General features: G+C 36.4%; 1 protein-coding gene across 3 annotated transcripts in view; it reads left to right on the top strand.

Moving 5' to 3' along the window:
* The window catches only part of SAMD9 (sterile alpha motif domain containing 9), a 41,564-nt gene that overhangs the window by 7,668 nt on the left and 9,464 nt on the right, over positions 1–24,432 (top strand). Inside the window, exons 3-4 of one of the 3 annotated variants that reach the window (XM_057733224.1) lie at positions 5,726–5,821; positions 19,907–20,138. The exons of 1 other annotated variant lie outside the window; for it this stretch is intronic. The gene's annotated coding sequence lies outside the window, so the exon portion shown is untranslated. Of the gene's footprint in view, positions 1–5,725; positions 5,822–19,906; positions 20,139–24,432 lie in introns of those variants that run through there. One more of the 3 variants, XM_057733226.1, reaches the window with a different exon arrangement.

Genomic DNA, 24,432 nt, shown 5'->3' with positions numbered 1-24,432 from the left:
GGAAATATCCATGTGGTCTGCTATTATTTAAAAGATAAACAGTGTGTGCAAAGGAGCAAGAACAATAGTAGGATACAATACCCATATGTGAACCTCATAATGTCACTTTACTTTGTTCTTTCAACCAACTATATTAAATTTCCATCTGCCTACTCAATATGTATAAAGCAGATTTGCTTTGCTGGTTTATCTTGGAAGTTCTGAAATGATGTTCATTACAGCTATTGTAAAAACATAAACATTGACTAATGAGTGCCACATCTGACCACTCCTAAAATGGTAAGAACATATAAGACAGTTCTAACATCAGGCCAGATATTATGGGTACCAGTTAAACTTAAAACACCTTTTATTCACAGATGTGGGGTAAAATTGTGATGTCTGGCAACCTCAGACTCTTGATAGGGATGTGCTGAGTATCATTATTTCTTTATTCCTAAACTTGCCAGATGAGATTACACCAGTTCCTTATTTCACTTTGACTGATAGAGTGGCCTAATACAAAGACTCACCATGTCTTAAAGAGTATTGTTTCTGGTATGAATTTGGACAAAGGCTTGACAGTTTCTTACAAAGTTAAACACACACCTATCTGATGCAGCAATTCCTTGCCAGGGTTATTTACCTAAGAGAAATGAAGATATATGTCTGCACAAGATTTGTACAGAAATAGTCATAGCAGCTTTCTGCGTGACTGCCAAAAATGGAAATAACTCAAATGTCTATTAAAGGAAATTAGAGAAATTGTGGTATGTTAATAAAACAGAATACTATTCAGCAATAAAAAGAAACAAACTATGGATAGATACAACATGTAAAGCAATCTCAATAACATTATGTTGAATAAAAGAAGCCAGTCACAGAAGAGTATATTCTATATGATTCCAGTATATCAATGCTTGGCTCAGGTAAAGCTCATCTATGGTGAAAAACAAAAAGCAGAAGAGTGGTTTCCTCTGGAGGGGGTTAGGAGTGACTGAGAAGGGGTAACAGAAATGTTCTATATCTAGATCGAGGTGGTTTGTCAAAATTTTACATTTAATATATGTGCACTCCAGTTTTACCTCAGGGCAGGTATAGCTAAAACTAGAGTAGCAGAATGTAAAAAAAAAAAAAAGGGAGAGAGAGAGAATAGCAGAAAGCTAATGGCTTTGAGCTGAGTGATAAATACGAAGGGGTTCATTATGCTGTCCTGTTTAATTTGTTCACATTTAAAATTTTCCAAAGAAATTATGCTATAAAAGTCTATTTCATGATATGAGGAAACAGAAGCTATACGTTGCCAAGTAGAAGACCAAAACATTATAAGGCACATGCTTCTGCTGTTGGGCAAATATTTATCTGAGAGATTATCTATAAAAGACTGAGAGATTGTGTACCAAAAATGTTAATAACTAGGAATGGGGGATGGGATCCAGGTAGATCTTGGTTTTCTTTTTCTCTAGTTGTTTCTGATTTTTTAATTGAACACATATTAGCTTTTTAATTAGAAAAATATACTCTAAATATTACTTTCTTAAAAATAACCAATAATAACAATTTAAAAAAAAAGACTCTCAGTCCTAATTACTCTCAATCAATAACAAGGGAAACATGCTCCGGATGCTTGCAAAAATCCTGTCTCACGGGCTAAGAGTCAATACTTCCTTCATCAGAGAAAAAGAGGAACATGATCAAATGTAAAACTTTTGGTGGTTCTGTTCCTAGGAGAAATTTTATATAAAAACAAGGGAATGGAATGAAAGCATGAGATATTCTACAGAGCGTTTCTAGATCCTGACAATTTTTTCTGTGCTTGCGACATTATAATAATTTTATTAGAGCATAAGGACCCCAAATGAGTTAAAAGAGAAACATTGATCACATAGTATCCAGAGAGCTTAACTTTGGTTTTTGCTTTTTGGGTTTTTTTTTTAAAAGATTGATTGATTGCCTGCATTGGATCTTCCTTGCTGTGTGAGGGCTTTTCTCTAGTTCAGGCCAGTGGGGGCTACTCTTCATTGTGGTGTGTGGGCTTCTCAGTGTGGTGGCTTCTCTTGTTGCAGAGCACAGGCTCTAGGCACGTGGGCTTCAGTAGTTGCAGCACTTGGGCTCAGTAGTTGTGGCTCGCAGGGTCTAGAGTGCAGGCTTCAGTAGTTGCTCCAAGGCATGTGGAATCTTCCTGAACCAGGGATTGAACCCGTGTCCCCTGCATTGGCTGGCAGATTCTTAACCACTGTGCCACCAGGGAAGTCCCAGAGAGCTTAACTTTGAATGCTCTTCTGTTAAGAAAGGGATCCTCACTCTTTGGGTTATTGACATAATTTTTTAAAGATAACAAAACCTCACTCCAACAAAGAATTTAAAAGAAGGCCTGGAAAGGAGAAGGAACTTCCCCTAATCTTTAGCAGAGAATTCCTCTCAAATATAGACTATGTCCTCTAGTGAGACAGGCCACATCCCAGGATTATTCAGAGTCTTACTTGAAGCAGGAGAGGGCTGATGGGTGAAGAACCAGACTGAGATCCTAGAGTACAGGAGGAGAAGGGGAGCTGGACAACATCAGAATTCACCAGCAGAGTCCATCCCCTCAGGTGGAAAGGCATAACTGGTTTCCGTTTTCTATAGGACTGTTTCAGTAAACAATTGGCGCAAGAAGTTCATATGCAATAGCAGGACTGAACCAACAGGGTGGGTGAAGTAACGAGGAATCCAGGCAAACAGTATATGCAAGATCATGCATTCTCAACTGGGGTGCTGTCACCTCCAAGGAAGTGAAAAATTGGTTCTTGAAAGCAAAAAAAAATAAATCATACCTTTTTTTTTTTTTGGTAACATGGACACAATTTAATGATTCTAATTCTTTTGTTTTTTTTTTACAAGTCAGGTGCCATAAACATTCAAATACTCCATCTCTTAAAAAGTACGTTTACAACATCAAAAGAATTAAGATGAAATATAAACCTTTCTACTCACAATTTTTATACAGATTAATCAAGTCACAAATACCACAAATAAATGTTAAGTTGTAACAATATAATGAATAAACATTCAGATTCTTAATAAAATCTTCCTTTAACTTTGTTTTTAACTTGCCATTATACTAAATAATCTATGCAGAGTTTTGGGGTACGATACCAAGAAGGCACCAACAGTACAAAGCAGGTACAAAGCAGTTTCGGAACTTTCTTGCGTGCTCTACACGGATGAACAGCCCGGAAAAGGCCACCAGCTTCAGGGAAGCAGGTGCAAGCTTAGAGCATCCCTCTGGCTTCCCCACCTCTGCCCGTGACGCTGAGCCGGCCTCAGCAAGGGAGACCACGTGTTTCCTCTGTTGGACCCGCTTCTCGTCTGTACTAGGAGGGTCATTTTCCAAACACCAGCACGATAATTTCAAAGCACAAATGCTTTAAATCATACCTTTCTTTAAAAATAGTCTTTATTTTGTAGAGCAGTTTTAGGTTCATAGCAAAATGGGAGGAAGGTACAGAGATTTCCCATATACCCTCCGTGCCCTCGTATACACAATCTCCCCCAATATCAACATCCCTCACCAGAGTAGCATATTTGTTACAATTGATGAACCTACATTAACACATCATCACCTGAACTCCATAGTTCACATTATGGGTTCACTCTTGGTGTTGTATCTTCTACGGGTTTTGACAAATACATATATAATGACATATATCCACCATTATAGGTCATATAGTATAATTTCATTGTCTTAAAAATCCTCTATTCTCCACTAATTCATCCTTCCCTCCACCCTAACTCTTGGCAACCATTGATCCTTTTGCTGTGTTCAAAGTTTTGCCTTTCCCAGAATATCATATAGTTGAAAACATATAGTATGTAGACTTTTCAGATTGACTTCTTTCACTAAGTAACATGCATTTAAGATTCCTCCATGTCTTTTTTTTTTTTTTTTTTTGGCACACAGGCTTAGTTGCTCCGTGGCATGTGGGATCTTCCTGGAGCAGGGATCGAACCCATGTCCTCTGCATTGGCAGGCAGATTCTTAACCACTGCGCCACCAGGGAAGCCCCCTCCATGTCTTTTTATGGCTTGACAGCTCAATTCTTTTCAGCACTGAATGAAGATTCCATTGTCTGGATGTACCAGTTTATTTATCCCTTCACCTACTGAAGGACATCTTTGTTGCTTCCAAGCTTTAGCATTTGTGAATAAAGCTGCTATAAGCTTCTGTGTGCAGGTGTTTGTGTGGACATAAGTCTTCAGCTCCTTTGGGTAAGTACCAAAGAGTGTGATTGCTGAATTATACAGTAAGAGTAGGTTTAGTTTTGTAAGAAAACACCAAACTGTCTTCCAAAGTTGCTATACCATGTTGCATCCCCCCCAGCAATAAATGAGAGTTTCTGTTGCTCCACATCCTCACCTGCCTTTGGTAGTGTCAATGTTCTGGATTTTAGCCATTCTAATAGGTGTATCTCATTCTTTTAATTTGCAATTCCCTAATGACATATGATGCCCTTTTTACGTATAAAGCACGGATATACATAAACAGATATACAGTATATCTATAGTATTACAGTTTCAAGGGAGGGGACAACTAGGTTAAAATTCCCCTCCTTAATGGGGTAATAGTCTAATAAAGAAATGGAGAAGCACTGTCTGAGTGGTCAGAGAGGCAGCATGAAGAGAGAGACACAGGATAGAAGAGAGAGGTTGTTCATGCTGAAGATCTGGGACCTGGCCTCACAGGGAATCTGAGCAATGAGATAAGCTAGGGGAATAAAATTGCTCTGAGAAAGCAGAGCAGGGGTTACTTTTTATAACCTGTTTGTGTGAGAGTTCTCCAGAGGAACAGAACCAGTAGTACATATTGGAGAAAGAGAAGGAGGGAGGTGAGGGGAGAGGGAGAGATTATTTAATACCTGTGCATTACAACTCAGTTTCTTCAGCTGTAAAATGGAAATAATAATAGCATCTACCTCAGAGGATTGTTGTGAAGAGTAAAGAAGTTAATATAAAGCACTTAGAACAGTGCCTGGTATATACTATGTGCCCAATAAATGTTTAAAAAACATGTGAAGCCAGTGCGAATCAGCAGTGGAATGTGGAAACCAGAAGCTAATTGAGCACACACAATAAATTTTAACACTTGCTATTAGTTCTCTAAATGCTACTTTTGTCACTCTCACTCGGGCTGTTCTGTGCCTGTCCCTGAGCCCAACATTAGAAAAGAAAAACTCTGCAATGTGGCCACTGGGGGCCCCACCCTGGTCTGCCCTGAAGAACTGACAACTAACCCAGAGGCCTTTAGCATTTATAGGGAACTCCAAAAAGTCTCTGAAAGCCATTCCTTTACATTCTGTAGGAAAACAGAGATGGATGGATAGTCCACCCAGGAAGGCCAGTGAAATGCCAGCATAAGCTCTTCCCCTACCCAAGTTCTGGGCTCTCTGCAGCCCTCAAAATTCTCAAGCAAAGAACAGATTTTAAACCTTTGGATTCTAGCCAAACACACCAGACAGTGGAGGAATAATGGCTTACAAAAAAAAAAAAATCAGAGAGAAAAGTCACTTCAGTAAATTCAGACCTAGGAAAACGAAACTGAAATCAAATCTGCAGGCTTCCTTTTCTCCAACTTTCCAGTTTCGACACACCCATTACTGAGAAACACTCTGTCGTTTCTGAGCCAATTAGAGTTCAGACTGAAGTGGAAGCAGAGGAGAAACTTTCATAAACACCGGAATGAAGAAAGTATTTTTCTCTAACACAGTAGGAAGAAGAAAACACTGACGTTTGACTGTTTCCTACACTGAAATACATGGTTTTTCCCTTGCTTATGTAGAAGAAATTTGCAAGAAAAACCTGGGTAAGTACAATGTCTGTTGTTAATAGTATTATTACTATCTATAGCAGCATTTTATTTATTTATTTTAAGCTCTTTATTGGAATATAATTGCTTTACACTGTTATGCCAGTTTTTGCTATACAACAAAGTGAATCAGCTGTATTTATACGTATATCCCCATATCCCCTCCCTCCCGTGACTCCCTCCCATCCTCCCTATCCCAGCCCTCTAAGTCATCACATAGCAGCATTTTATTGAACAGGAAGGAATCTACTTCTCAATTAGAAAATTGAAATATACTCCAAAAAATATATTTTAAGCCTAAAAATATTTTAAGCCTAGACTTTTCATTGCTGTGACAGAGTCTGCTTTGTAGTAGTTGAAAAAGAAGTCACATCACCACTCCATTAAAGATACAATTGAAAACTAGAGGCATTTTTATTGATGAAATCCTCTAAGGCATTAGGAGCATCTTCAGAAAGAACATATAATGAAAATTCAAAGATGTACTTTACATTAATCAAGATCCCTTCCACATCTACTCTGAGTTGCCAGAAAATAAAACTCCTTGATAACTTCTCAGATATTAGTGCCAGATGATATGTATAAGAGACTGACAGAGACAGAGACAGTGATAGAGAGGAGGACAGACTACTGCAGGAAGTACTTGAAATTATGACAGCTTTTTTATTTCTTGGTAAAAATCCTAGGTTTATGTCTGATTTCCCCCAAAGTAAGGAACAAGGTAATACAAGGAAGTGGGGAAATACAGTTCTGATTAAAGACCTACTCTTCAACTTCCTTCAGAAAAACTAACAAGCCCTACTGTTAACCCTACAATTCATAAATATGTGTGGCTTCGATCAATCATGTAACAAATTATGTTTCCTTTTTTTATACTGGTTGCTAAGAAGCTCATAACCAAACTTTCAGGCCAGTTCTAAGAAAGTATATAGAATTGAAAAGTTATTTTACGCACTAACTTTACTCCATGGCTTCACCTCCTTTCCACTTCTACCCATATTTAGCCTTCTCCTTGATTTTTTTTCTGACTTGTTAATTTCTTTCTTCCAGTTTATTAAGATATAATTGACATACAGCACCATATAAGTTTAAGGTGTACAGCTGGACTTACATGCATCATGAAATGAGACCTCCATCGTCTCATGTAGATACAAAACAAAAGAAAAAGAAAACATTTTTTTCCTTGTGACGAGAAACTCTCAAGATTTATTCTCTAAACATCTTTCATATATAACATACAACAATGTTAGTTATATTAATCATGTTGTGCATCACATCCCTGGTACTTATTTATCTTATTACTGGAAGTTTGCACCTTTTGATCACCTTCAGTCCAATTCACCCTTCCCCTACCCCACCCGTCCTCTGGTAACCAGAAATCTTACCTCTTTTTCTGTGAGTCTGTTTTTGAAGTATAATTAGTTCCTGGCGTGCGACATAGTGATTCAGTATTTCTATACATTACAGGATGATCACCACCATAAGTCTAGTCACCAAAGGTGTTACTATCAATATTATTATTGACTATATTCCCCACACCGTACATTTCATGCCACACTTTTATTTTGTAACTGGAAGTTTGTACCTCTCTATCTTCCTGACCTATTTCACTCATCCCCCACCCCCCTCCCATCTGGCAACCAGCCATTTGTTCTCTGTATATATGACTCTTTCTGTTTTGTTATTTTTGTTCATTTGTTTTGTTTTTTTAGATTCCACACGTAAGTGAAATCATATGGTATTTGTCCTTCTCTGTCTGACTTATTTCACTTAGCATAATACCCTCTAGGTCTATCCATGTTGTCCCAAATAGCAAGATTTCATTCTTTTTTATGGCTGAGTAATACTCCATTGTGCATATGTGTGTATGTACATACCATATACTCTTTATACATTTATCTATTGATGGGCACTTAGGTTGCTTCCATATCTTTGCTATTGTATATGATGCTGTAGTGAACAGAGCGGTGATTATCTTTTCAAATTAGTGTTTTTGTTTTCTTTGGAAAAATACCCAGAAGTGAAATTGCTAGATAATATGGTAGTTCTATCTTTAATTTTTCAAGGAAACTCCATCCTGTTTTCCACAGTGTCTGTACCAATTTACATTCCACCAGTAGTGTACAAGGGTTCCCTTTCATCCACATCCTCTTCAACACTTGTTATTTCTTGTCTTTTTCATAACAGTTATCCTAATAGGTGTGAGGTGTTATTATGACTTTGATCTGCATTTCCCTGATGATTAGTGATGTTGAGCATCTTTTCATGTGTCTATTGGCCATCTGTATGTCTTTGGGAAAATGTCTATTAAGGTCCTCTGCTATTTTTTATTTGGGTTGTTTGTTTTTTGATATTGAGTTGTATGAGTTCTTTGTATATTGTGGATATTAACCCCTTATCATATATGTCATTTGAAAATATATTCTCTTATTTAGTAGGCAGACTTCTCATTTTATTGATGGTTTCCTTCACAGTGCAAAAGTGTTTTAATTTGATTCCCATTTGTTTATTTTTGCTTTTGTTGCACTTGCCTGAGGAGGCATATCCAAAAAAATATTACTAAGACTGATGTTAAAGAGAGTATTGTCTATGTTTCCTTCTAGGAGTTTTAGATCTTACATATGTCTTTAATACTTTTCAAGTTTATTCTTATATATATAGGTGTGAGAAAGTAGTCCAGTTTTATTCTTTTGCATGGAACTGTCCAGTTTTCCCAACACCATTTATTGAAAAGGCTATCTTTTCCCCATTGTATATTCTTGATTTTTTTTGTTGCAAATTAATTGGCCATGCTTATGCATGGATTCATCTCTGGGTTCTCTATTCTGTTCCATTCTTTTTCTGTTCCATTGTATTTCTGTGTTTTGATTACTTTAGTTTTGTGTTATAGTTTGAAATCAGGGAGCATGATACCTCCAGGTTTGTTCTTTCTCAAGATTGTTTTGTCTCTTCAGGGTCTTTTAGGGTTCCACAAAAATTTTAGAATTATTTTTTGTAGTTCTGTGAAAAATGCCATTGGTATTTTGATAGGGATTGCGTTGAATCTGTAGATTGCCTTGGGTAGTATGGTCATTTTAACAATATTAATTCTTTCAATACATGATGATGGTATATCTTTCCATCTGTTTTTGTTGTCTTCAGTTTATTTCATCAGTGTCAGTAGTTTCCAGTGTACAGGACTTTTACCTTCTTAGATTTATTCCTAGGTATTTGGGTTTTTTTTTTTTATGCAATTGTAAATGGGATTGTTTTCTTACTTTCTCTTTCTGAGAGTTCATTGTTAGTGTATAGAAACACAACAGATTTCTGTACATTAATTTTATATCCTGCAACTTTACTGAATTCATTTATTAGTTCTAATAGTTTTTTGGTAGCATTTTAGGATCTTCTATATATAGTATTATGTTATCTGCAAACAAGGACGATTTTACTTATTCTTGTCCAATTTGGATGACTTTTATTTCTTTTTCTTGTCTAATTGCTGTCACTAGGACTTCCCAATACTATGTTAAATAAAAAGTAGCAAGAGTGAGCATCCTTATCTTGTTCCTAATCTTAGAGAAAATGTTTTCAGCTTTTCACTATTGAGTATAGTGTTGACTGTAGGTTTGTCATATATGGCTTTGATTATGTTAAGGTATATTCCTTCTATACCCACTTTGTTGAGAGTTTTTAATCATAAGTGGATTGTCAAAAGCTTTTTCTGAATCCATTGAGTTGATCATATCATTTTTATTCTTCAGTTTGTTAATGTGGTCTATCATATTGATTGATTTACAGATATTGAACCATTCTTGCATCACTGGGATAAATCCCACTTGATCATGATATATGATCCTTTTAATGTATTGATGAATTTGGTTTGCTGATATTTTATTGAGGATTTTTGCATCTATGTTCCTTGGTAATATTGGCCTATAGTTTTCTTTTGTTGTGGTATCTGCCTGATTTGTGATCAGGGTGATACTGCCCTCATAATTCAGAAGCATTCCTTCCTCATCGATTTTTTGGAAGAGTTTGAGAATGATGGGCATTAACTCTTCTTTAAATGTTTGGTAGAATTCAACTGTGAAGCCATCTGGTTCTGGACTTTTGCTTTGAGTTGTTTTTTTGTTTTCGGTTTTTTTAAATTACTGATTCATTTTAATTACTGGTAATCAGTCTGTCCATATTTTTCATTTCTTCCTGATTCAGTCTTGGGAAATTGTATGTTTCTAGGAATTCATGCATTTCTTTTAGGTTGTCCATTTTATTGGCATATGATTGTAGTAATCTCTTATAATCTTTTGTATTTCTGTGCTCTTGGTTGTAACTTCTCCTTTTTCATTTTGATTTTATATAATGGGTTCTCTTTCTATTGTTTTTTTTTAAGAACATTTATTGAGATACAGTTAACAGACAATAAAGGGCATATATTTAGAGTGTACAATTTGGTATCCCAATCTCCCAATACATTCCCTCCCAACCCTCCCTGCTTTCCCCACTTGGTGTCCATATGTTTGTTCTCTACATCTGTGTCTCTATTTCTGCCTTGCAAACTGGTTGATCTGTACCATTTTTCTATAGTCCACATATATGTGTTAATGTATGATATTTGTTTTTCTCTTTCGGACTTACTTTACTCTGTATGACAGTCTCTAGGTCCATCCACGTCTCTACAAATGTCCCAGTTTCATTCTTTTTTACAGCTGAGTAATATTCCATTGTATATATGTACCACATCTTTTTTATCCATTCATCTGTTGATGGACATTTAGGTTGTTTCCATATCCTGGCTATTGTAAATACTGCTGCAATGAACATTGGGGTGCATGTGTCCTTTTGAGTTATGGTGTTCTCTGGGTATATGCCCAGCAGTGGGATTGCTGGGTCATATGGTAGTTCTATTTTTAGTTTTTTAAGGAACGTCCATACTATTCTCCATAGTGGCTGTATCAATTTATATTCCCCCCAACAGTGCAAGAGGGTTCCCTTTTCTCCACACCCTCTCCAGCATTTACTGTTTGTCGATTTTCTGATGATGGCCATTCTAACCAGTGTGAGGTGATACCTCATTGTAGTTTTGATTTGCATTTCTCTAATAATTAGTGATGTTGAGCAGCTTTTCATGTGCCTCGGCCATCCGTATGTCTTCTTTGTAGAAATGCCTATTTAGGTCTTCTGCCCATTTTTTGATTGGGTTGTTTGTTTTTTTGATATTGAGCTGGGTGAACTTTTATATATTTTGGAGATTAATCCTTTGTCTGTTGATTCATTTGCAAATATTTTCTCCCATTCTGGGGATTGTCTTTTCGTCTTGCTTATAGTTTCCTTTGCTGTGCAGAAGCTTTGACGTTTCCTTAGGTCCCACTTATTTATTTTTGTTTTTATTTCCATTATTCTAGGGGGTGGATCAAAAAAGATCTTGCTGTTATTTACATCGAAGAGTGTTGTTCCTATGTTTTCCTCTAGGAGTTTTATAGTGTCTGGTCTTACATTTAGGTCTTTAATCCATTTTGAGTTTGTTTTTGTGTGTGGTGTTAAGGAGTGTTCTAATTTCATTCTTTTACATGTAGCTGTTGAGTTTTCCCAGCACCACTTATTGGAGAGGCTGTCTTTTCTCCATTGTATATCCGTGCCTCCTTTGTCATAGATTAGTTGACCATAGTTTATCTCTGAGCTTTCTATCCTGTTCCATTGATCTATATTTCTGTTTTTGTGCCAGTACCACACTGTCTTGATCACTGTAGCCTTGTAGTATAGCCTGAAGTCAGGAAGCCTGATTCCACCAACTCCGTCTTTCCTTCTCAAGATTGCTTTGGCTCTTCGGGGTCTTTTGCGTTTCCACACAAATAGTAAAATTTCTTGTTCTAGTTCTGTGAAAAATGCCATTGGTAATTTTTGATAGGGATTGCATTGAATCTGTAAATTGCTTTGGGTAGTATAGTCATTTTCACAATGTTGATTCTTACAATCCAAAAACATGGTATGTCCCTCCATTTGTTTGTGTCGTCTTTGATTTTTTTCATTAGTGTCTTATAGTTTTCTGAGTACAGGCCTTTTACCTCCTTGGCTAGGTTTATTCCTAGGTATTTTATTCTTTTTTTTACAATGATGAATGGGACTGTTTCCTTAATTTCTCTTTCTGATCTTTCATTGTTAGTGTATAGAAATGCAAGAGATTTCTGTGTGTTAATTTTGTATCCTGCAACTTTACTAAATTCATTGATTAGCTCAAGTAGTTTTCTGGTGGCATCTTAAGGATTTTCTATGTATAGTATCGTGTCATCTGTGAACAGTGACAGCTTTACTTCTTCTTTTCCAACTTGGATTCCTTTTATTTCTTTTTCTTCTCTGATTGCTGTGGCAAGGACTTCCAAAACTATGTTGAATAGTAGTGGCAAGAGTGGACATCCTTGTCTTGTTCCTGTTCTTAGAGGGAATGCTTGCAGTTTTCCACCATTGAGAATGATGTTTGCTGTGGGTTTGTTGTATATGGCCTTTATTATGTAGAGATAGGTTCCCTCTATGCCCACCTTCTAGACAGTTTTTATCATAAAGGGGTGTTGAATTTTGCCAAAAGCTTTTTGTGCATTTATTGAGATGATCATGTGGTTTTTATCTTTCAATTTGTTAATATGGTGTATCACATTGATTGATGTATTGAAGAATCCTTGCATTCCAGGCATAAAGCCCACTTGATCATGGTGCATGATCCTTTTACAGTGTTGTTGGATTCTGTTGGCTAGTATTTTGTTGAGGATTTTTGCATCTAAATTCATCAGCAATATTGGTCTGTAATTTTATTTTTGTAGTATCTTTGTCTGGTTTTGGTATCAGGGTGATGGTGGCCTCATCAAATGAGTTTGGGAGTGTTCCTTCCTCTGCAATTTTTTGGAAGAGCTTGAGAAGGATGGGTGTTAGCTCTTCTCTAAATGTTTGATAGAATTCACCTGTGAAGCCATCTGGTCCTGGACTTTTGTTTGTTGGGAGATTTTTAACCACAGTTTCAATTTCATTACTTGTGATTGGTCTGTTCATATTTTCTATTTCTTCCTGATTCAGTCTTGGAAGGTTACACCTTTCTAAGAATCTGCCATTTCATCCAGGTTGTCCATTTTATTGGCATGTAATTGCTTGTAGTAGTATCTTATGGTGCTTTTTATTTCTGTGGTGTCCATTGTAACTTCTCCTGTTTCATTTCTAATTTTATTGATTTGAGTCCTCTCCCTCTTTTTCTTGATGAGTCTTGCTAGAGGTTTATCAATTTTATTTATCTTCTCAAAGAATCAGCTTTTAGTTTTATTGATTTTTGCTACTGTTTACTTTGTTTCTATTTCATTTATTTCTGCTCTGATCTTTATGATTTCTCTTCATCTGCTAACTTGGGTTTTGCTTGCTCTTCTTTCTCTAGTTTCTTTAGGTGTAAAGTCAGATTGTTTATTTGGGATTTTTCTTGTTTCTTGTAGGATTGTATCACTATAAACTTCCCTCTTAGAACTGCCTTTGCTGCATCCCATAGGTTTTGGATCATTGTGTGTTCATTATCATTAGTCTCTAGGTATTTTTTGATTTCCTCTTTGATTTCTTCAGTGATCTCTTGGTTATTTGGTAGCATATTGTTTAGCCTTCATGTGTTTGTGTTTTTTACATTTTTTTTCCTGTAATTGATTTCTAATCTCATAGCGTTGTGGTCAGAAAAGATGCTTGATACAATTCCAATTTTCTTGAATTTACCAAGGCTTGATTTATGACCCAAAATGTGATCTGTCCTGGAGAATGTTCCATGTGCACTTGAGAAGAATGTGTAACCTACTGTTTTGGGATGTAATGTCCTAAAGATAGCTATTAAATCCAGCTGATTTATTGTGTCATTTAAGGCTTGTGTTTCCTTATTAATTTTCTGTCTGGATAATCTGTCCATTGGTGTAAGTGGGGTGTTAAAGTCCCCCACTATGATTGTGTTACTGTCAATTTCCTCTTTCATAGTTGTTAAATTTGCCTTATGTATTGAGATGTTCCTATATTGGGTGCATATATATTTATAATTGTTATCTCTTCTTCTTGGATTGATCCCTCTATCTTTATGTAGTGTCCTTTCTTGTCTCTTGTAACATTTTTTATTTTAAAGTCTATTTTATCTGATATGAGTATCGCTATTCCAGCTTTCTTTTGATTTCCATTTGCATGGAATATCTTTTTCCATCCCCTCACTTTCAGTCTGTATGTGTCCCTAGGTCTGAAGTGAGTCTCTTGGAGACAGCATATATATGGGTCTTGTTTTTGCATCCATTCAGCCAGTCTGTGTCTTTTGGTTGCGGCATTTAGTCCATTGACATTCAAGGTAATTATCAATATGTATGTTCCTATTACCATTTTCTTAATTGTTTTGTTTTTGTTTTTGTAGGTCCTTTTCTTCTCTTATGTTTCCCGCTTAGGGAAGTTCCTTTAGCATTTGTTGTAAGGCTGGTTTTGTGGTGCTGAATTCTCTTCGCTGTTGCTTGTCTGTAAAGCTTTTGATTTCTCCGTCGAATCTGAATGAGATCCTTGCTGGGTAGAATATTGTTGGTTGTAGGTTCTTCCCTTTCATCACTTGAAATATATCATGCCACTCCCTTCAGGCTTGCAGAGTTTCTGCTGAGAAATCAGCTGTTACCCTTATGGGAGTTCCCTTGTATGTTATTTGTCGTTTTTCCCTTGTTGCTTTTAATAACTTTGTCTTTAATTTTTGTCCATTTGACTACTATATGTCATGGCGTGTTTCTCCTTGGGTTTATCCTGCCTGGGACTCTCTGCACTTCCTGCCCTTGGATAGCTATTTCCCTTCCCATATTAGGGAAGTTTTCAACTATAATCTCTTCCAGTACGTTCTCAGGTCCTTTCTCTCTTCTCCTTCTGGGACCCCTATAATGCGAATGTTGGTGCATTTAATGTTGTCCCAGAAGTCTCTTGGGCTGTCTTCACTTCTTTTCATTCTTTTCTCTTTATTCTTTTCTGCATCAGTGATTATCACCATTCTGTCTTGCAGGTCACTTATTCTCCCTTCTGCCTCAGTTAATCTGCTATTGGTTCCTTCTAGTGTATTTTTCATTTCAATTATTGTGTTGCATATCGCTGTTTGTTTGTTCTTTAATTCTTCTAGATCTTTGGTAAACTTTTCTTGCAACTTTTTAATCTTTGCATTCAGTCTTTTTTTCAAAGTCCTGGATCATCTTCACCATCATTATTCTCAATTCCTTTTCTGGAAGAGTGCCTATCTCCTCTTCATTTAGTTGTTCTTCTGGGGTTTTAGCTTGTCCCTTCATCTGGTACAAAGTCCTCTGCCTTTTCATTTTCTCTGTCTTTTTGTGGCTGTGGTTTTCATTTCCACAAGATGAAATATTGCTGATACTGCTTGATACTGCTGTATGCCCCCTCTTGTGGAGGAAGCTATCTAGGAGGCTCGTGGGTACTTCCTGATGGGAGGGACTGATGGTGGGTTGGGCTGGGTGGGTGGAGCTCAGTAAGACTTTAATTTGATTTGGTGGGTGGAGCTCAGTGAAACTTTAATCTGCTTGTCTGCCATTGGGTGGGGCTGTGTTCCCACCTTGTTGGTTGTTTGGCCTGAGGCTACCCAGCACTGAAAGCTTACAGGCTCTTTGGTGGGGTAATGATGGACTCTGGGAGGGCTCATGCCAATGAGCACTTCCCAGAACCCCTGCCACCAGTGCCCCTGTCTCCTCAGTGAGCCACAGCTGCCTCCCACCTCCACAGGCAACCATCCAACACCAGCAGGTAGGTCTGGTTCAGTCTCCTATGGGGTCACTGCTCCTTCCCCCTGGGTCCTGTTGAGCACACATTTTTGTGTGCCCTTGAAGAGTGGAGTCTCTGTTTCCCCCAGTCCTATGGAGGTCCTGGAATCAAATCCCACTGGCTTTCAAAGTCTGATTCTCTGGGGATTCCTCCTCCCTTTGCTGGACCCCCAGGTTGGGAAGCCTGACATGGGGCTCAGAACCCTCACTTTAGTGGGTGGACTTCTGCGGTATAACTGTTCTCCTGTTTGGGAGTCACCCACCCAGCATTTATGGGATTTGATTTTAACACGATTGCGCCCCTCCTACTGTCTCATTGCGGCTTCTCCTTTGTCTCTGGATGTGGTGTGTCTTTTTTGGTGAGTTCCAGTGTCTTTCTGTCGATGATTGTTCAGCAGTTAGTTGTAATTCTGGTGCTCTTGCAAGAGGGAGTGAGCACACATATTTCTACTCTGCCATCTTGATTCGTGTCACTCTTTCTATTGTTCTTGATGAGTCTGGCTAAAGGTTTATCTATTTTATCTTTTCAAAGAAACAGCTTCTAGTTTTACTGATCTTTTCTATTTTTTTTTAGTCTCTGTTTCATTTATTTCTGCTCTGATATTTATGATTTTTTTTCCTTCTACCAACTTTGGGTTTTGCTTGTTGTTTTTCTAGTTCCTCTAGGTGTAAGTTATATTGTTCATTTGAGACTTACCTTGTTTCCTGATGTAGGCTTGTATCCTATAAACTTCCCTCTTAGAAATGCATTTGCTGCATCCCATAGATTTTAGATTGTTGAGTTTCCATTTAAATTCGTCTCCAGGTATTTTTTATTTCCTCTTTGATTTCTTCAGTGATCCACTGGATGCTTAGTAGCATATTGTTTAGCTTCCACCTGTTTCTGTTTCTGCAGTTTTTGTCTTGTAGTTGATTTTTGGTCTCGCAGTGTTATAATCAACAAGATGCTTGGTATGATTTCAGTCTTCTTAAGTTGATGGAGGCTTGTTTTGTGGCATGGCATGTGATCTATCCTGGATAATATTTTGTGTGCACTTGAAAAGAATGTGTATTCTGCTGCTATTGGATGCTATTATATATATATTAAGTCCACCTCATCTAGTGTGTAGTTTAAGGCCAGTGTTTCTTTATTGATACTCTGTCTGAATAATCTGTCCATTGATATGAGTGGGATATTAAAGTCCCATACTATTATTGTGTTAGTGTCAATTGTTGTGTTTGTTAATATTTGCTGTATGTATTTAGGTGCTCCTGTGTTGGGTACATATATATTTGCAATTGTTATATCTTCTTGTTGGATTGATCCCTTTATCTTTATGTAATGTTCTTTTTTGTCTTTTATTACAGTCTTTCTTTTAAAGTATATTTTGTCTGATATAAGTATTGCTACTCCAGCTTTTTTTCATTTCTGTTTTCATGGAATACAGTTTTCCTCCCCTTCACTTTCAGTCTTCCCCTCCCCCTTCCCTACTCCAGCACCTGGTAACCAGTGTTCTCTGAGTTCAACTTTGGGTTTGGTGGGGGGGGAGGGGGGAGTTGTTTTTTAGATTCCACGTATAAATAAGATTATACAGTATTTGTCTTTCTCTTTCTGGCTTATTTCACTTAGCATAATGTCCTTCAGGTTCATCTACATTGTCACAAATGGAAGAATTTCCTTCTTTCTTGTGGCTGAATAATATTCTTCTGTGTTTGTGTGTGTGTGTGTCCACTTCTTTATCCATTCATCCATTGACAGACACTTAGGTTGTTTCTTTATCTTGGCTATTCTAAATAATGCTACAGTAAACATGGGAGTGCAACTATCTCGTCAAGACACATCTCATTTCCTTCTGACATATAGTCAGAAGTGAGATTGCTGAATCATGTAGTAGCTATTTTTTTAATTTTTTGAGTAATCTCCATACTATTTTCCATAATGGCTGTACCAATTTATATCCTCACTAATAGTCTACAAGGGTTCCCTTTTCTCCATGTCCTCACCAACTCTTGTTATCAATTTTATTTTGGATAATCGCTTTTTAACAAGTGTGAGGTGATATCTCATTTTGGTTTTGATTTGTATTTCCCCGATGATTAGTGATGTTAAATACTTTTTCCTATATCTGTTGTCCATCTGTGTATCTTCTTTTGAGAAATGTCTATCCAGATTCTTTGGCTTATTTCTCAAATAAGCTTATTTGTTTTCTTGCTATTGAGAAGTTTGAATTCCTTATGTATCTTGGATATTAACTCCTTATGAGATATGGTTTGCCAGGTTCTCTCATTCCACAGATTGCCTTTTCATTTGGTAGATTGTTTCTTTTGCTGTGCAGAAGGTTTTCAGTTTGATGCAATTCCATTTGTCTATGTTTTCTTGTATTGCATGTGCTTTTGGAGTCATATCCAAAAATCATTTCTCAGACCAATGTCAAGAAGCTTTTTCTCTATGTTTTCATCTATAGTTTTTTGGTTTAAGGTCTTAGATTTAAGTCTTTAATCAATTTTGAGTTGATTTTTGTACATGGAGTGAAATAAGGGTCCAATTTCTTTCTTCTGCTTATGGAAAATCAGTTTTCCCCAAACTAAAGAAGAGACTGTCCTTTTCCCATTGTGTGTTCCTGACACCTTTGTTGAAGATCAGTTGATCATAAAGCTATGGGTTTATGTCTGGACTTTACATTCTGTTCCTTTGGTCTATATGTCTGTTTTTATGCAGTACTATGCTGTTTGAACAATAGCTTTATAATATATTTTGAAATAAGGTAATGTGATGCCTCCAAATTTGCTTTTTCTACTCAAGATTGCTTTGGTTATCCATGGTCTTTTGTAGTTCCATATGAATTTTAGGCTTATTTTTTTTCTATTTCTGTGAAAAATGTCATTTTTTGATAGAATTTTAATAGATACTGGATTGAATCTCTAGATTGATTTGGGTAGTATAAACATTTTAATAATATTCTTCCAATGCTTGAACACAGGATACCTTTCCATTTATTTGTATCTTTTTCAATTTCTTTCATTAATATTTTACAGTGTTCAGTGTACAGATCTTTCTTCTCCTTGTTTAAACGTATTCCTGAGTAGTTTTTATAGTATTGTGAGATCATTTTCCTAATTTTTTTTCAGATATTTTACTGTTAGTGTATAGAAACACAACTTTTTAATATTGACTTTGTATCCTATACCTTTTCCTAATTTGTTTAGTAGTTCTAACAGATTTTTTGGTGGTCTCTAAGATTTAATGTGTATAATATCATTGCAAACAGAGACAATTTTACTTCTTCCTTTTTCTATTTGGAAGCCTTTTATTCCTTTTTCTGTTAATTGATCTGGCTAGAACTTTAGTTTTATACAGAATAAAAGTAATGGGTGTGGAAATCCTTGTCTTGTTCTTGATCTGAGAGGAAAAGCATTCAGCTTTTCACTACTGAGTATGAGGTTAGCTGTGACTTTGTCATATATGGCCTTTATATGTTTAGGTACATTACTTCTATAGCTAATTTGCTGAGAGTTTTTGTCATGTAATAGTGTTGAACTGCATCTAATACTTTTTCTGCATCTATTGAGATGATTATATATGATTTTTATCCTTCATTCTTTTAATGTGGTATATCACATTTATTGATTTGCATATATTGAACCATCCTTGCATCCCAGAGATAAATCTCATTTGATTATGGTATATGATCTTTATAATCCTTATTATGTTCTGTTGAACCTGGTTTGCTAGCATTTTGTTGAGGATTCTTACATTTATGTTCATCAGTGATATTGGTCTGTAACTTTCTTTTTCTTATACTGTCCTTATCTGGCCTTGTTATCAAGGTTATGCTGACCTCATAAAATGTGCTTATGTGTTCCCTCCTCTTCTATTTTTTGGAAGAGTTTGAGAAGAATTGACATTAATTCTTCTTTAAATATTTGGCAGAATTCACTGGTGAAGCTGTGAGGTTCGAGACTTTTCCTTCTTGGGAGGTTTCAATTACTGATTCAACGTCCTTACTCATTATTGGTCTGTTCAGATTCTTTATTCATGATTCAGTCTTGGCAGTTTCTATGTTTCTAGGAATTTATTTATTTCTTCTAGATTGTCCAATTTGGGGGCATATAAATGTTCATGGTAGTCTCTTATGATTCTTTGCATTTCTGCGGTATCAGTTGTAACATTTCTCTTTCATTTTAATTTTATTTATATGAGTCATCTCCCTTTGTTTCTCAGTCTAAGTAAAGGTTTGTCAATTTTGTTTACTTTACAAAAAACAGCTCTTAGTGATAAGAGAAGATGGATGCCTTGGTCATTGATTTGGCTGGTCTTCTTTTCTTTCTGCAGTGTTATTTCCTTCATGCCCAGCTGCTCCGGGATACAACTATTTTTAAGAAACTTGGTATCGATGGGAAGATCTTCTCTTGAAGATGGTGGAGTAGAAAAGCCCTAAGCTCACCTCCTCTCAAGAGCACATTCAAATCACAACAATCTGCAAAACAACCATCATTGAAAAAGACTGAAACCTACCAGAAAAGATCCTCTACAACTAAAGACATAAAGAACAACAACGAGACTGGTAGGGGAGGACTAGTGATATAATAAAATCCCCTTCCCACCCCCTGCCCCAGGGGGAGAATAATTATAGTACAGAGGTTCTCCCACAGGAGTGAGAGTTCTGAGCCTCATGTCAGGCAAACTCCAGCCAGGGGGTCCAGCACCAGAAAGTGGTGACTTTTTCTATTGTTTTTCTAGTTTCTATTTAATTTATTTCTGCTCTGATTTTATTATTTCATTCCTTTTGTGAACTTTAGGTTGAGTTTTTTCTTGAGGTGTAATATTAGGTTGCTTATTTGAGATCTTTCTTTTTTCTTAATGTAAGCATTTATCACTATTAATTTCTCTCTTAGAACTGTTTGTGCTGCACTCATAAATTTCGGTATGTTGTGTTTCCATTTTTATCTGTCTCAAGATAGGTTTTGGTATCCCTTTTGATTTTTTTTTTTGACTGGTAGTTGGTTAGTAGTTGGTAGTTGTGTCATTTAACTTCCACATATTTTATGAATTTTCCAATTTTCCTTCTATTATTGATTTCTCATTTCATATCATTGTGGTCAGAAAAGATACTTGATATGATTTCAAGCTTCTTAAATTTGTTAAGACTTATTTTATGGCCTAATATGTGATCTATCTTGGAAAATGCTCCATGTGCACTTTGAAAGAATGTGTACTCTGTTGCTATTGGGTGGAAAGTACTGAATGTGTCTGTTAGATCCATTTGATTTATGGTGTTTTTAAGGTCAGCTGTTTCCTTATTGAATTTCTGTCTGAATGACCTATCCCTTGTTAAAACTGGGATGTTGAAGTCACCTACTATTGTTGTATATGTCTATTTCTCCCATTAGTTCTGTTAATATTTGCTATATTTTAGGTACACTGAAGTACCTAAATTTGCATGCATTATATATTTACAATTGTATATCATCTTGATGAATTGACCCCTTTTTCATTATATAGTAACCTTCTTTTTCTCTTTTGACAATTTTTGACTTAAAGTTGATCTTGTCTAATTATAATCACTCCTGCTGTCTTTTGGTTATCGTTTGTATGGAATATATTTTTCCATCCCTTCACGTAGAGTGTATGTGTGTCTTTAAATCTAACGAGTCTCTTGTAGGCAACATATTACTGTTGGGTCTGATTTTTTAATCCATTCAGCCACATTATATCTTTTGATTGGATAATTTAATCCTTTTACATTTAAAGTAATTACTGATGGGTAAGGATTTACTACTGCCATTTTGTTCATTGTTTTCTGGCTGTTTTGTAATTCCTTTGTTCATTCTTCCTCTCTTGCTGTCTTCCTTTGCAATTTGGTGACTTTTTGTAGTGGTATGCTTTGATTCCTTTCTCTTTATTGTTTGTGCTTCTACTACTGGTTTTTCATTTGTGGTTACCGTGAATGACTTATATAACTTATAGACTTATATAACAGTCTATTTTAAGTTTATAACAACTTAACTTCAACCACATACAAAAACTCCACACTTTAACTTAACTTCTCCCTTCACATTTTATGTTATTAATGTCACAGTTTACATCTTTTATGTATGTTGTATCCATTGACACATTATTTTACCTATAGTTATTTTTAATACTTTTGTCTTTTACTTTTATACCAGAGTTAAAAGTGATTTACTCACCATTACAGTATTCAAGTGGTCTGAGTTTGACTATATTCTCACCTTCACAATGTTTCATACTTTCATATTCTTTTCATGTTGTCAGCATACTTTTGTTACAACTCAAAGACCTCCCTTTAGCATTTCTTGCAAGATAGGTCTAGTGGTGAAGAACAACTTGTTTGTTTGTTTGTTTGTTTGTTTGTTTGTTTGTTTTGGTCTGGGAAAGCCCTTTTCTTTCCTTCATTTCTGAAGGACAACTTGCAAGGTTCTTAAGTATTCATGGTTGACAGTTTAAGTGCTTTGGATGTATCATCCCACTCTCTACTGGTCTATAAGGTTTCTGCTGAGAAATCTATTGATGGTCTTATGGAGGTTCCTTTGTATGTAGGAATTTTTTTCTCTTGCTGCATTTAAAATTCTTTATCTTTGATTTTAGATAGTTTTATTATTATGTGTCTTAGAGAAGATCTTTTTGTGTCAAAACTTTTGGGGAACCTATGAGCTTTAGGAACTTGGATGTTGAAATCTCTCCCCACATTTGGGAAATTTACAACCATGATTTCTATAAGTAAGCCTTCTGCCATTTTCTTCCTCTCTTCTCCCTGGTCTCCAACAATGAGTAGATTGTTACTTTTAGTGGTATCCCATAATTCACATAGGCTTTCTTCACTCTTTTTCATTCTTCTTTTCTTTTTTGCTCCTCTGAATGGAGAATTTCAAATGTTTGTCATCAAGTTCACTGATTCCTTTGCTTGGATGAGTCTGCTTTTGAAGGTTTCTATTGAATTCATCAATTCATTCATTGTATTCTGCATTGCTAGGATTTCTGTTTGTTTCTTTCTTTTTCTTTGTTGAACCTCTCATTTTGTTCATGCATTGTTTTACTAAACTTTGTTTAATTGTCTCTCTGTGTTTTCTTGTAGTTCACAGAGTTTCTTTATGAAGATTATTCTAAATTATATATCAGGTTGTTCATAGATCTTCATTTCTTTAGGGCCATTTATTGGAACTTTATTAGTTTCCTTTGATGGTGTCATGTTTCATTGATTGTTCATAATTCTTCTGGCCTTGCATCGTTGTCTTCACATTTGAAGAAGTAGGCACCTCTTTCATTCTTTACAGACTGATCTCAGGCTGGGAAAGCCCTTCACCAGTCAGCTTGTTCAGAGATTGTGGGTGAATTGTCTGGTAGATTCTGAGGATGAGCTTGATCCTCAGGTGGGAAGGCCTGGTGCCTGGGTCCATAGCTGGGCTGAACTAGTGCTTGAGTCTACAGGGGTGGGCTGGCATTTGGGTCCATGGGGTGGACCTTGCCCCTGAAGTCCTGGTGGTGGGCCTGGATTCTGATGCCACAGGAGCTGGCCTGTAGCCTGGGGCTACAGGTACTGTCCTGAAGGTTGGGTCCATGGGGTGCAGCCTATCACTGGGGCTGGCCATGTGCCTGGGTCCTCAGGAGCCAGCCTCGAGACTGGGGCAGGCCAGGAGCCTGAGTCCCTATGAACCAATCTCGAGTCTGTGTCCATGGAACCCAACCCAGCACCAGGGCAAGCAGAGAACCTGGATCCATGGGAGCTGGCCTTGCACTGGAGTGAGGCAGGAGCCTGGATCTGCAGGAGACTGCTTTTAGCCTGGGGCCTCAGGGACTGGCTTGGTACTGGGGCAAGGCAGAAGTCTTGGTCCATGGGAGCTCACCTGAAGGCTGGGTTTGCAAAGGCCTTGGTAGTCAGGTAATATCAGCTTCATTAAATGAATTAGGAAGTAGTCCCTCTTTTACTGTGTTCTAGAAGAGATTATATAAAATCAGTGTGAATTCTTTAAATGTTTGGTAGAATTCTTCAGTGAATCTGTCTAGGCCTGGAAATTTTTCTTTGTAAGGAAATCTTTAAAATTAAAAACCCAGTTTTCTTTAAAGTATGAGACTATTCAAATAATCTGTTTCATATTGAATGGACTCTGGAAGTTTGTTTTTTGAGGAATTGTTCTATCTCATTTGAGTTGTCAAATTTGTGTTTGTGAAGTTATTCATATTATTCACTTGTTCTCCTTTTGATGTCTCTACAGTTCAAAATAATATCCACTGTTTCACTTCTGTTGTTGGTAAATTGTGTCTTCTCTTTTTTATTCTTTGTCAGTTTTGCTAGAGGTTTGTCAATTTTACTGATCTTTTCAAGGAAGCAGATCTTTGTTTCATTGATTTTCTTCATTGTTTTCTGTTTTCAATTTAATTGATTTCTGCTCTTATCTTTATTATTTCTTTTCTTCTGCTTGCTTTGGGTTATTTTTCTTTTCTTTTTCAAGGTTTTCTAAGTTTTTGAAGTAAGATCTTAGATTATTAATTTGAGACTTTTCTTCTCTAATGTATGCATTTATTGCAACAATTTCTTCAATACTGCTTTAACTGTGTCCCACAAATTTTGATATGTTGTATCGTCACTTTCATTCATTACAATGTATTTTTTATTTCACTTGAGACTTTTCTTTGGCCCATGAATTATTTAAGAGTATAGTTTTAGTATTTAGTGTGTTTCCTCTTATCTTTCTGTTATTAGTTCCTAATAAGATTCCATTGTGGTTGGCAAACATATTCTGTATGATTTCAATTGTTTTAGATTTGTTGAAGTTTGTTTTTATCATTTATGTTATGGTCTATTTTGGGCACTTAAAAAGAAAGATTTTCTGCTGCAGTTA

This window comes from Hippopotamus amphibius, chromosome 4 (assembly GCF_030028045.1).
Source record: "Hippopotamus amphibius kiboko isolate mHipAmp2 chromosome 4, mHipAmp2.hap2, whole genome shotgun sequence".
Classification (NCBI taxonomy): Eukaryota; Metazoa; Chordata; class Mammalia; order Artiodactyla; family Hippopotamidae; genus Hippopotamus; species Hippopotamus amphibius.
The sequence above is the reverse complement of the archived record's forward strand: the minus strand, read 5'-3'. Positions and strand labels throughout refer to the sequence as shown.